Source organism: Equus caballus, chromosome 27 (assembly GCF_041296265.1).
Source record: "Equus caballus isolate H_3958 breed thoroughbred chromosome 27, TB-T2T, whole genome shotgun sequence".
Lineage (NCBI taxonomy): Eukaryota > Metazoa > Chordata > Mammalia > Perissodactyla > Equidae > Equus > Equus caballus.
Window position 1 is genome coordinate 36,178,672 of NC_091710.1, and position 12,457 is coordinate 36,191,128.

At 35.9% G+C, this 12,457-nt stretch overlaps 1 protein-coding gene across 1 annotated transcript in view; it reads right to left on the bottom strand.

Annotated features, from left to right (window-relative positions):
- Positions 1-12,457, bottom strand: part of SGCZ (sarcoglycan zeta) — a 1,066,277-nt gene that overhangs the window by 1,031,537 nt on the left and 22,283 nt on the right. The window lies entirely within an intron of this gene.

Consider the following 12,457-nt stretch of genomic DNA (forward strand, 5'->3'; position numbering starts at 1 on the left):
AGAGATGAGAGAAGTAGAGAAATAAAAAGAATCTGGGCAGGGTCATGGAGCTAGTAAAAAGCTGGGCTGAGACACAAACCCATGTCTGTCTCACCCCAAAGTCCCTCTTAGCTTCTGTCACCCTCCACCTCAGTGCCCCTTCTGGAATTTCATATTCTATTCCATTCTCAAAAACAATAGCTGTTTATTATAAGTGTTGTAATAAACATTCAAATGTAAATGGACATTGAGAAAGTTCTTAAACATTCTTTTCCCTTTGTATCTCCCTTGTCACTGGGACAGCAAAATCTCCACCCGCCTCCATCCCCCCAATCATATCCACATTAAGGAAGTTGGAACAGAAGAGATCCCAGACACCTGCCAATAACTCAAGAGTTTTCTTCATATTTAATCATCTATAATCACATTTAATCATCTATAATCACATTTAATCTTCACAACAATCCAGAAAAGTAGAGTAAGTATTATCATCACTTTGTTTCATGGGTGAAGAGATATTCTTGGAAAATGTAAATTGCCAAAGGACACATGATTAATAAATGTTAGTACAAGGCCACTGAACCTCTCTCAGTGTTGGAGCTACATGAGCCACCTGAGTTAACCGTCTTCCTGTCTACATCTAGGCTTTCTGACAGGTACCATTCAAAGGTTTGTGATACTGCTACGCTGCCATCCTCAGCCCACGGGGAAAATTATGCTTAACCACTGCAAATACACGTTGCAATCTATAAAATTTGGGCCATTTGTTTTCCTTTTGGTAACATCCTTGAAAAAGCACAATCCAGACATTTTTCATAGCAGAATCATTTCTCTATCTACCCTGACATCTCTCTTACTTTTCCAGTAAGAGATAGTTACTGTGTATATATATATATATATATATATACTGTGTATATATATGTATATATATATACACAGTATACACAAAAATATCAAGCCAGTTGTGTCAACAATATTAAAAAATGCTCTTTCCATATTCACTTACTGTGCTTCTAAAGGATTTACCCATTAATATAGTTTTGTTTTTCACTCATTGTGCATGAATAAAATAATTAGGAATGTGTCCTCCTCTTGTTCCACAGATGCAACCACTCCGGATGCTAATGGGCCCACGTAAGGATCAGAAGGCCAGCACTCTAATATTAAAATGCCATACAATCAACTGGATAACAGTTTCAGAACTCAAGATGCTAAGTCAAAATCTTAAAGCAAACGAGGATTCCAAATGTAATATTTCACTACTGTTAATATTTGCCTACATAACAGCACCTCGAATGGGAATATTTCTCAAGTACTTTCTATAGTCAAACATTTTACATATATTCCTAAATTGTAGGGACTATCAATATCACTTAGAGATGAGAGAAATTAAAAAGGACCTGGGAAGAGCCACAGAGCTAGTAAAATGCTAAACTGAGACACGAACCCATGTCTGTCTGAACCCAAAGCCCCTCTTGCTTCTGTTATACCCTATCTCAGTCCCCTTTCTGGAATTTTGTATTCCATTCCACTCTCAGAAATAATATTTTCTTATGATAAGTAATTTCATCAAAATTCAAATATAAATGCATATTCTGAAATTTCTAAACATTCTTGGCCTTTTCTCTCGATCGTCACTGGGGATGATATAATCTATGGTGATGGGACTTTTATTTGGCTTCTCAATTATATCGATGTCAAGCTTAAGAGTCTGAAGGCCTTGATGGAACTGCAGTTTTTGTTACGTACATTTTTATCAGGCTAGGCTCTAATAGAATACACAGGGCTTATGTAAAACATGCTCTTGACTCTGTGGATTTAACTATAGAGCAAGGAGCACATTGATTTTTCATGCAAATGCCACAGGCTACTTGAAACCTAAACTTGGTTTGGTTTGCATTTTTTTTAAATGGAGAAATGTGGTATTCATATATATTGCATGGTTATTGCAGCAAGTGATGAAAACAGAGTACAAACAAAAGGGAGAATGAATGAATTGCCAAGACCTTGTAGGGCCTACCATCAGGAAAGTCATTTAAAACACATACATGATTTTGCCAAAATATCATATGTAAAATAGCCAGTGCTTCAGGATCAATCATTTCCTTTTCCATCTAATGATCAATAATTTCCTTTTCCATTACTTATCTGAGAAACGACAATGATCTTAAAATAAGTAGAATAACTAATTTTGCAGTTCATTTACATACTATCCAAACAGAATTCAAACTGCTTATTTACTTTGAGTTATATAGCTTTCATATATACAGTTATATAACTATATATACAAAAGTGAGTTATATAGTTTTTGCTACAAAACCAAAGTTTTCCTTATCTAATAAAGCCCTTTTGGACTATGTTTAGGTGATTCACAATAAAAATATTTCTCATTTTCTGTTGCTTTAGACTTATCATATATGAGAAAACAGAAATTTATGTGGCCAGAATTATTAATTTCTCCAACCATGACCAATTATAGTAGCTATTTACTCCCATTCTAATTATCCTATATCTCTTCAAGAGTTTCTTGAAAACTGTTGAAGAGAACTTTCTATAACCAAAGGTACTAAAAAGACAGTTAGTCACCTTAAGATTGTTTCACAGTAATTATAAGGAGGTAAGCCACCAGGTAAAGTTCGCAGTTTATGAATTCTAGAAAGTAAAGTCAAATAATGTTTTCTCCAACATAAAATTAAAACAATATTCATAAAGATTTTATCTGAGCAGTTGTTTATAGAAGGACATGCATGAATAAAAGGCAGGTTAGATAGCAATAGGAAATTAACATGAATTAAATCCACATTATCTATAATTATATTTTTTATTTTAATTTTTATCACCACCAATAAAACATGTATACTTCAATCAAACTTGACAGCTTACTTTGTTCCTAAAAATGACTTGAATTTTTATGTATTCTATCTTACTGGAAAATGTACATATCAAGGGTCAGCTTTCCGTGATGTATTTCTCACCCAACTGGGGGCTTCCCTTGTTGGAAGGGATGACTTTGGAATGCTCACAGCCTTTAGAAGAATGGAACATCATACAAAAGAAGGACTCGTCCTAAGTACTGCCTTCTAGAAAGCCTTTCCAGGCTCACTGATCATAGCGACCCTTCCGAAACACTCCTGAGTGTTGGTCATCTCTGCTTTTTATCATAACTGTGTCCCACACGTGCTTCTATTATAACATTTAAAACAACCACCAGCAATTATCCGTTTATCTACCAGTCTGTCCCATCAAAGTGGCACTATTTATACATAAGATCACGTTTGGCTCAGCTCTATATCTCCAAAAATTTCACAGAAAACAGTAAAAGTTGAACAAATGAACATAGCCTTTTCTTTAACATCTTTTGTTCTAATTAAGTAAACAGAAATAAGCACATCTACAGTAGAATTTAAAATAGATTTAGTTCTTGAAAATATATTTCTAAAAACAGTTCAAGGTAACAATGAAACAGATTGTCACGTCAGTGTATGACTCTCTGCAAAATGAATTGATCAGTTTATAAATGCTACCCACGTTTATGAAAGCAAAGATTCCTCATGCCATGGTGGTCAAGGAAGGCTTTGCAGGAGAGGTGAGAAGTGAGCTCCATATTACAGGCTGAGTTGGTTGTGAGTAGTAGAAAGGGCCTTCTGGGAGGGGAGACAACAAGAGCGTCACCATTTCATGAAAGTGGTGACTGATCCAATTAGCTGGAGAAGAGGGGGTTTTTTTTTGAGAAGATAAGAATAAGAAGATAAGCTGCTTTGATTGAGAGGAGTGTGTAATGAGTGACTAAAGAGATTTTTCTTCCAATAAGAAAAGGAGTCATCTAAGATTTTGTTTATAATGGCATAATCAGAGTGGTACTTTAGAAAGATTTAGAGTGAGAAAGGGATAAGAACTGGAGTGAAAGATAGGACAGAGGATATGAACTGAAAGCACGCTGTAATAAGACAAATATTATCTAATAAGGACTTAGAGTAGAAGTGCTTGCAGAAAAGAAGGATTAAATGCAAGTGATAGTGTCAAGAAACAATTCACAGAAACTCCAAAACTGAAGGGATACGGGGCTTGAGAAGGCAGACAGAGCAAAAGGATGGTTGTTAAGTTTCAAGTCTTTGTAGACTGAGAATTTTGGAGTCACTAAAAGACACAGGGAAGTCAAGGGGCTAAGGAGTTTTATAAGAGGAAAAGTTGTTTCATTCCAGACATGCTAAGTTTGAGTTGATGGCAGGCTAATCATGCAGAAATGCCAGAATAGCGATTGGAAAAGTAGACCTTTGAGAGAAGAGAGGGCCAGACATTTAGCGAGAATCATTTTCCAGGATGAAGGTTTAAGTCCTGAAAATAAATGAGGCATGCTAAAAAGAAAAATTCGGGTAGACTGGAAACTGATAAAGTATCCATGTTTGAGAGACAGGAGGATGAAGAGGAACTGGAGAAAGAGGTGGAGGAATAACCAGAGAGACAGCAGAAGGACGGGGAGAGCTGGATGGTAGAAATCAGGGATGAAGAGTGTCCAGGCAGAGGAGCTGGGGGGAGCAGAGAGCCCAGTGGTGCCCACAGAACAAGGAGATGTATTATCCAGAAGTCCTTGGGGTTACTCAAGAGGTTAGGAAGTCCAGAGAAAGCAGGTTACAGCAGCAATCACAAGGACAGAAGAGCCATTGAAGAAGTAGAAGCAGAGGCTTTCCCATCACTCAACTAGAAAGTTTGGAAGCAAAAAGAAGAAAAGAGGAAGGAGCTAGAAAGAACAATAAGATTTCAAGGAGGGGTTTGAGATAGGAGAAACCAGAGCATTTTTATACGAAGGGGAAAGACAGAAAGTGAAGGGGATCCTTAAAAAATCTGGATAAGTTTAAAAGGGAGTTTAATATAAAAAAACACTTATTCTAAGAGCAAATTTGTAACTAGTAGTTTGACAATTTTTATGTAACTTTCTCCAAACTCTACTGTCTTTAAGGAACATAGACTGATGAAAGCCTTGCACTTCCTTTGGTTGCCTAAGATGCTCTCAGATTTCTCCAAAATCTTAGGAAACTTTACTTAAATTTCTTAATCTCTATTAAATAAGTTTATAAATCTACTAAATATTGTTTACCTCTGTTGTTTAAAGAGGAGTCATAAAACAACAAAGTCACATGGGGAGATGTATATAGTGAAAAATAATTCCTTTCAAGGCCAAAAGGAGTTCCTTGGAAAAATGTGTAAGGAGGTCAAAGGAATCGATTCCCATGGTTTGCAGGAAAAGGGATGGGGGAGGGGCTCATCAGAGCCAGGCCAGGGATGTCAATTATTTCCAACATAACGTATGGTATATTATAGCAATAAATTAATTATCACCAGTGACAGGTGTAGTTTGAGACATAATTTCTAACTAACCCATCCAAATAATTTGCTTGTAATCTATTCTGAAGTTTGTATTATATTTAATTACCAGCCATTTCCATCTCATAAATAGAGAGATTTCCAGAAATGAGTTCATAAATCAGTTGTGAGAAACTCAGAATGTATTCTTCACAGGTTGTCTTCCCCAACGATAATATATGGTAATTCTATTAACACAGTAACCTACAAAGCCAATTTATTCCATAGTGTACCTGAAAACGGATGCATTTTTAGTGATAGTGACTTCACTGAAATCTCTCAAGAATTCTGTCAGGTTGTGATTATTAGAATCCTAAATTGACAATGAGTCAATTGAGGCATTAGAGGTCAAGTAATTTGCTCAAGGTCCCACATAAAAGTACATAGATATATACAATAGATATTATATATAGTATATAAGTATATAATATATATGCATAGATAATATTATATATAATATATATGATACAATATTTATCATACATATATACACATAGAGAGAGATAATTTTTGTTAACACTATCTAAGGAGATACAACTTTTTTCAATAAAATACTGCATTTTTCATGGTAAAAAAGAGAGTTCTTCAGAGTGGCGCAGCAGAGTGAAAAGGAGTCCTAGATTTGGAGTTCTAAGAAACTGCTTGAAGTTCCAACCTTCGTACTCACTCATAATTTTGAGGGCATCACAAGAGTCTTCAGAATTTCCCTCTGAAAATCAATTGTTTAGATTAAATGACTTTTAAGACACACTTTAGAACCGAAATTATGTTTCTGTGATCTGTTTGCATTGTGTTATTTTATGTGCTTAGCTAGATTTACAAGGAAAATTAAATCCATGTATTGCAAAGCCTCTAAAGTTCTTTGACTTTCACACAGAATGTAGTTACAAGAGAATTCTCTTCTAAGAGGCTTTTGAGACTATTCAAAAGGAGTGGTAAAAATTAAGGCCTCTAGAATTGGAGAGACTCGTACTCAATCTTCCCTTTTATTCCCATAATCTCTTCTTTCATTTATTTTTATAGTCAGACACAGAGAGAAAAGTTAAAGGTCAGCATAAAAATCAAAGAAAAGTGGTGACTTTTAGCTTGTCTTAAAATACCTATTTCAAGCATCAAAAAAGTAAAAGAAGCCCCAGCAGCTGATATTCAGTACTTTTTTGGGCTAGGCATTTTGCATAAGTTAAATCACAACTCTACAGCCGAAGAGATTGTAATTGTTCAAGGCCACACAGTCATCAACAGACAAAAATATCATACAAACTTGCATGCGTTGAGCTTTTCTTATCCTTGGCCACCACCAGGGACAGACACTATATTCATTGCCTAAACAAAGCCACTGCTCTTTTTTCTCCTATAGAGGAGGCTGGATATCTCTCAGCCCTAGGAGGTAAATATTTATTGTTCTCAGCTAATTGTGGTGGTCTCTCTAACCTTGCCAAATGATGAGTTTACTGGTGGGCCTATGAGGTAATCTGGGCCAACAGTATTTTAAGAGATGTCAGTAATGGGGTTTCTGGGAGGGCTTTACTCACCCTTAAAAAAAAAGCCATTTCTCTTACTTTCCCACTGGGTGTTGTGTTTTGAAAATGTCCTTTCTTTTATGACCCTAAAGGACAAGGCTGAAAAAAAAAAAAGCCAGAATGTAAAGGATTTCTGTGCAGGAAAACAGAAAGAATTTGAATTCTACCATTATTGAGCTGCTGGAACCGAACAAACTCTGGATGCCCACTCATGTGGGATAGTAAATACTCATATTGTTATGCCACATTTAGGGGGAATTTGTTGTTATTTTCAGCCAAAAGTACCATGGCTGACACTCACCACATGGTATGAAGTCATTCATGGATCTCTCCTCTCCCAATGTTTTTATCCCATAAGAATTCTCTGTGACTCCTTTTCTCTAATCCAATTTCCCCCAGTGTTCTTCCCTCTCAACCTCTTCTACTATGTCCTAATTCAACTCCATAACAAACTTCCATATAGTTGCAATTTGTTCATCAAACTTACCCTTTGCCTCTTTGCCTTAGTTGCAACCTGGCTCTTGCATCTTCACTGAGGAATTACTCCCCCAACAGCCAACTTTGAAATTACTCACTTTCACTCACTGTCTTTTAGACCCCAAGTCCTTCTATCTTCCTAAATAGTTTAACCTCCAAGCAAAAATTAAACAATTCAATGCTCTCTCATCTCCTTGTACTCCTCATCTCTAGTACATTTTATCACCAATCCCCTTCAGACACACACTCCCATGCCCGACACTCAGCTGAAACTCCTCTAGCTCTTAAAATCTAAACTTAAGCCTCATATGCTACCAATAATCTCCTATCGCTCCATCTCTCACTCAGTTACTCCCACTAAACTTCAGTTTCCCCAACCAGTTTAGAATCTAATATTTACCATTTCAGAAGCTTCAATTCCCTTATTCCCCCAGTCTTTCCATTGCCTCTGCCTAGAAATCTTAGCTCAATCCAACTGTCCACATCTCCCACAATAACATCCAAGCTTCTGACTATTGTTATAAAAAAACTGCAAAACCCATGGATTAATTCACAATCTTCAGAAACCAGGCCCTCTCTCCTGACCAATATGCCTTCTGTGTTATCTAAGTTTATTCTTTTTCCCATTATCCATACAACTATTTCTCATCACCTGCATCCTCCATCAAACCTCCTACCTCATCTCCACCGTCCATTCCCAGAGAAAGACCTGCCTTCAATGGAACAGCCAAAAGAGAAGCTCTCAAGGAGGAATTCCCTGTTTCCTGCCACCATACCTACTACAAATTCGGCCTCACCTCTACCCATCCTTTCTTCCTCCGCACTGGGAAACAATGTCCTAGCCTCTCCTCCAAAGATAATCTCCTCACTTGTTCTCTAGGTTCTACCCTTTCCTCCTACTATAGGAACTGGCTCTAGTGATTATTTCCTGATTTTCTCATATCTTCAACTTTTCCCCTCTACTGACTCCTTTTCATCAGCACAAAAAACCATGTTCAAGTTCTCTCTTCTTGAAAGTTAAAAAGTGAAAATATCTGTGGTAGACTGAATCCTGGTCTCCAAAGATAACCTGGCCCCAATTCCTGGACCCTGTGAATGTTACCTTATATGACAAAAGAGATTTTGCACATGTGATTAAATGAGGATCTTGAAATGGGGAAATGACTGTTGATTATCTGGATGGGCCCAAATTTAATCAAAGGAGGAAGGCAAGGGAGATTTGGTGACAGAAGAGGAACAAGGCAATGTGAGGACAGAAGCAGGGGGAGAAAAGGTGACTGGCTATGAGGAAGGGCTCACAAGTCAAGGAATGCAGGAGGCTTCCTGAAGCTAGCAAAGGCAAGGAAATGGATTCTTTCCCAGAGCCTGCAGGAGGAACCCTCCCTGCTGACACCTTCATCTTAACCCCACAAGATCCATGTCATACCTGGCCTCGAGAACTGTAAGAGTAAATTTATGTTGCTTTAAACCACTAAGTTTGTGTTTCTTTGGAAACTAACACACCATCCCTCAACTCCACATGTCCCTCTAGCTACTCTCTATGTATATAAGTCTACTTGTGTAGAGGTGAATATTTCCTCAAGAGTAGACATCTTGTAAATATGATAATAGCAATAATACCATCAACTAACAGGTTATATTAAAGAAGGTTAGAAGACATAAATACTTGCATTTTCTTCTCCATCATGTCACATTCCAGTAAAAAGTTGTAACAATTGAAAAATATGTATTAAAACCCTCTGGGGACATATCATCAGGTAAGCCATTGGGGAATCTGAGTTATTGTTTTTCCCCACAGTTTTTAAACTGCTACCACTACCTGAGACTGGACCAACCTATCATAAAACAGACTGATTACTTAGAATGATGAAATATACAAGCCTTTGAATTCCATTTCTGTATGTAACTAGGACAGTTGTCTTTAATGTAACTATCTCTGATTAGATTCTGATTTGGGGATAAGGTTTCCAGTGATGTGAGCATTCAAGCTTTAACCTGAACACTGAGAAAAAGGCAGACTGATGAGGAAAACAAGCAAATGCCAATGTTATCAAATGAGGTTTTGAGTACGTATATTGATCAAGTTGCTCACAATAGTATTTCCATGCCTAGAAGGGATTCAAAAAACCTTTAAAGTTTCTCCTATGCTGATTAGTGGATCTTAAGAAATGACTTTATAGGCAGCTAAATAATAAAACATTCAAGATTATTCTAAATTTCCGGTTCTCAAGGGGCTTCTCCATTCTGTTAAGATCCATCGTCCTTAATTAGAGTTGTTCTTATAATGATTTTGGCACTCTATACTGACATCAACACTAGCTAACTCACTTCATGAAGAGAAGTATGTTGTATAGAACTATACATGAGGAAAATCCTTTGAAGCCACAACTTAATGGATTAACTCTATTTAATCATTTTTATTTTTTAAGTGGGCCAACATAAAATGGATCTAAGAATTAAGCTCAGGATTTTTATGCTATCTCCTTTGAAGAGTCTTACAGAATGCTTTAGGATCTGTGGCTATTTTTTGTCATTGCTGCTTTATTAAAGTTGAGGATGGAGTTCACTGATACTCTCTTCTTAGGTCTGACTTCCCAGCTTCTCATCATTTAAACACATCATGCGGACTAATTGAGAGCCATGGGCAAAGCTCGAACAGTATGTTATTTGTTAATGTGCTTAAATACATAGATTTCTCCTAAGAAGAACCCATGGACCTAGAGATACGAGAACAAAGGTTTTTTAGTATCTTAGGCAATAGACATAAATTTCTTTGAGGTAATGAGGAACTTTACCTGGCAAACCTACTAATATGTTAAAAGTGTTGATTTTAGGTTTCCCCAAGGGACTAAAGAACCACCAATGGGCTGTAATGAGGGAAATACACTATGCAAAACAACTTCAACACCGTTACCTAGAAAATAGATGGTATTTAGCTTTCTTCTTTGGGGCAACAAGGTATAACTGACCACAGATCTGTTGAAATGAAAAAACATGGAAACTTGGCTTAGATATTTGCCTCTCAATGTTTGTGCTCAACATAATAAAAATTAGATTCTAATTAGTGGAATTTGAACAATTTTAATGCCCCAAAACATTTAATCACTCTTTTTCCACATTAAGGGGTAACATAAAGAGAGAAATTGGAAAATAGATTCTATCAGGTAAGCATAATTTACGCTAAGTGCATTTTTAATAATTCCCTTTTAATTGCAGCTAAGCGTATACAAAGATTAAGGGTAATTAGTGTTTATTAGTTCTTAAAGTTTTAACCAAATAATTGCAACAAGAGTGACTCTACTCCCAAAAACATTTATCAAGTACCTTCTAGGGGTTTTGATTTTTTAAAAGGTTGCCTCGTACAGAAGTAAAATACACACAAAAGTAAAATATACACATCTTTTTTTCCTATGGGAAATTATATAGAAAATATATATGAATTTACAGAAAAAAAATCAATGTTTCTGCATACAAAACATTCGAAGAGCCGAAGAAAAAAAGATTTATATTTGTGAAAAAAAGATGATTTTCTAACATAGCCTTATTATCAATAATAATTATGTTAAATATTAGTTAAAATTCTATCTAGCACTTCTCCGTTTGCTATACAGTATGAGTCCACACATCAAAACATTACAAATCCTAAGTGCCTTATTCTTACATAGATTTATAAATTTCATGGGATATAGGAATCTCTCTACATTGTACAAATAATTTTCAGAGGACTCCTATAGCAACAAAGCAAGAAGATGCTTGACATGAACATCAACCTCCGTCAACTTCCTGATCGACAAAAAATCATGATGCTATACATCTTGAGAAAACAGTAAACTCACAATTTGTAACTATTGGAATACTTTTAACCAGGAAAGTTAATGTTTTCTACTTTTTGCAAGGGATGAAATATCTCTGTGGGAAAAAAAGAACAATTCTAAGGAATTGCAACTATGAATGGTTATTAAAATGAAATTATACACTTGTTGTTCAGCTATACTCTGTGACCCTTAAGAATACAGATAGTTTTTAATTTACATAAGTCACCATTTTGTTTTAAAATGTGCCCCTGTTAAATTCCATTGACTAATAGAAGATTTTGCATACTCACTTTAGCCTGTCATAATTTTTATTCTAGTATAAGAAAATGCTAACTGATGCTCAGCCATCGAATATAAAGTCTATTTTTATATATAATGAAAAGTAGGCACCAAAAATGACATTAAAAACATCTGTTATAACATGAGTAATCCATAATATAAAATTATTTACTTCTTTTTCCTTTTTTGGAATTATAAAATATTGTCAAGGTAAAAAACAAAAAATTTGATTTTTTTGTTTACCATGGAGGAATATGCAAAATAGTAGTCTAAAAATCACACATTAGTGAGGATCTTTATTATTTATAATATTCACTTTATACGAAAATCTAAAAACCCAACACTGCTGCTTTTATTTAATTTTTTTTTTCTTTGAGGAAGATTGGCCCTGAGCGAACATCCGTGCCTATCTTCCTCTATTTTATATGTAGGATGCCTGCCACAGCATGGCTTGACAAGCAGTATGTAGGTCCGCACCCGGGATCCAAACCAGCAAACCCCAGGCTGCTGAAGCAAAATGGCAAACAAAACCGCTGCGCCACCCGGCTGACCCCTTCTGTTTAATTTTTGAAAGTTAACACTCATTGAGGTTTATTTGATTGTTTCAATTTTGACTCATCCAACCATGATGTGTCTGTGATGTATATAATCACTTACATAATATGCAGTATACTAGCTAATCAAAATTAGGTTTGAAATTTAAAACCTCTGTGTAGTTTCTAATTGCTTCTTGGTTTTTGTCAGAATATTTTGTCATGCTGGCCATGCACCTCTGCCTGCCCAATCTCGGGCCAGTTTTCTGAATAGTGGAGAGCTCACGTTACAATTTATCTTCCTAAAAGAGCCATATTCCTTATAGACATCATTTTTAAGAAACCTCAGACACAAATTTTGAATGTTTTGACTTAACTTCCCCTTTTCAAGATAATTGCCCATCCAGGCTGCTGAAAGAGCAATTTTAAGGCTATAATCTGGCAATTGGTCTTTAGAGATTTTACTAAGAGCAAATGAAAACAGCAAACTCTA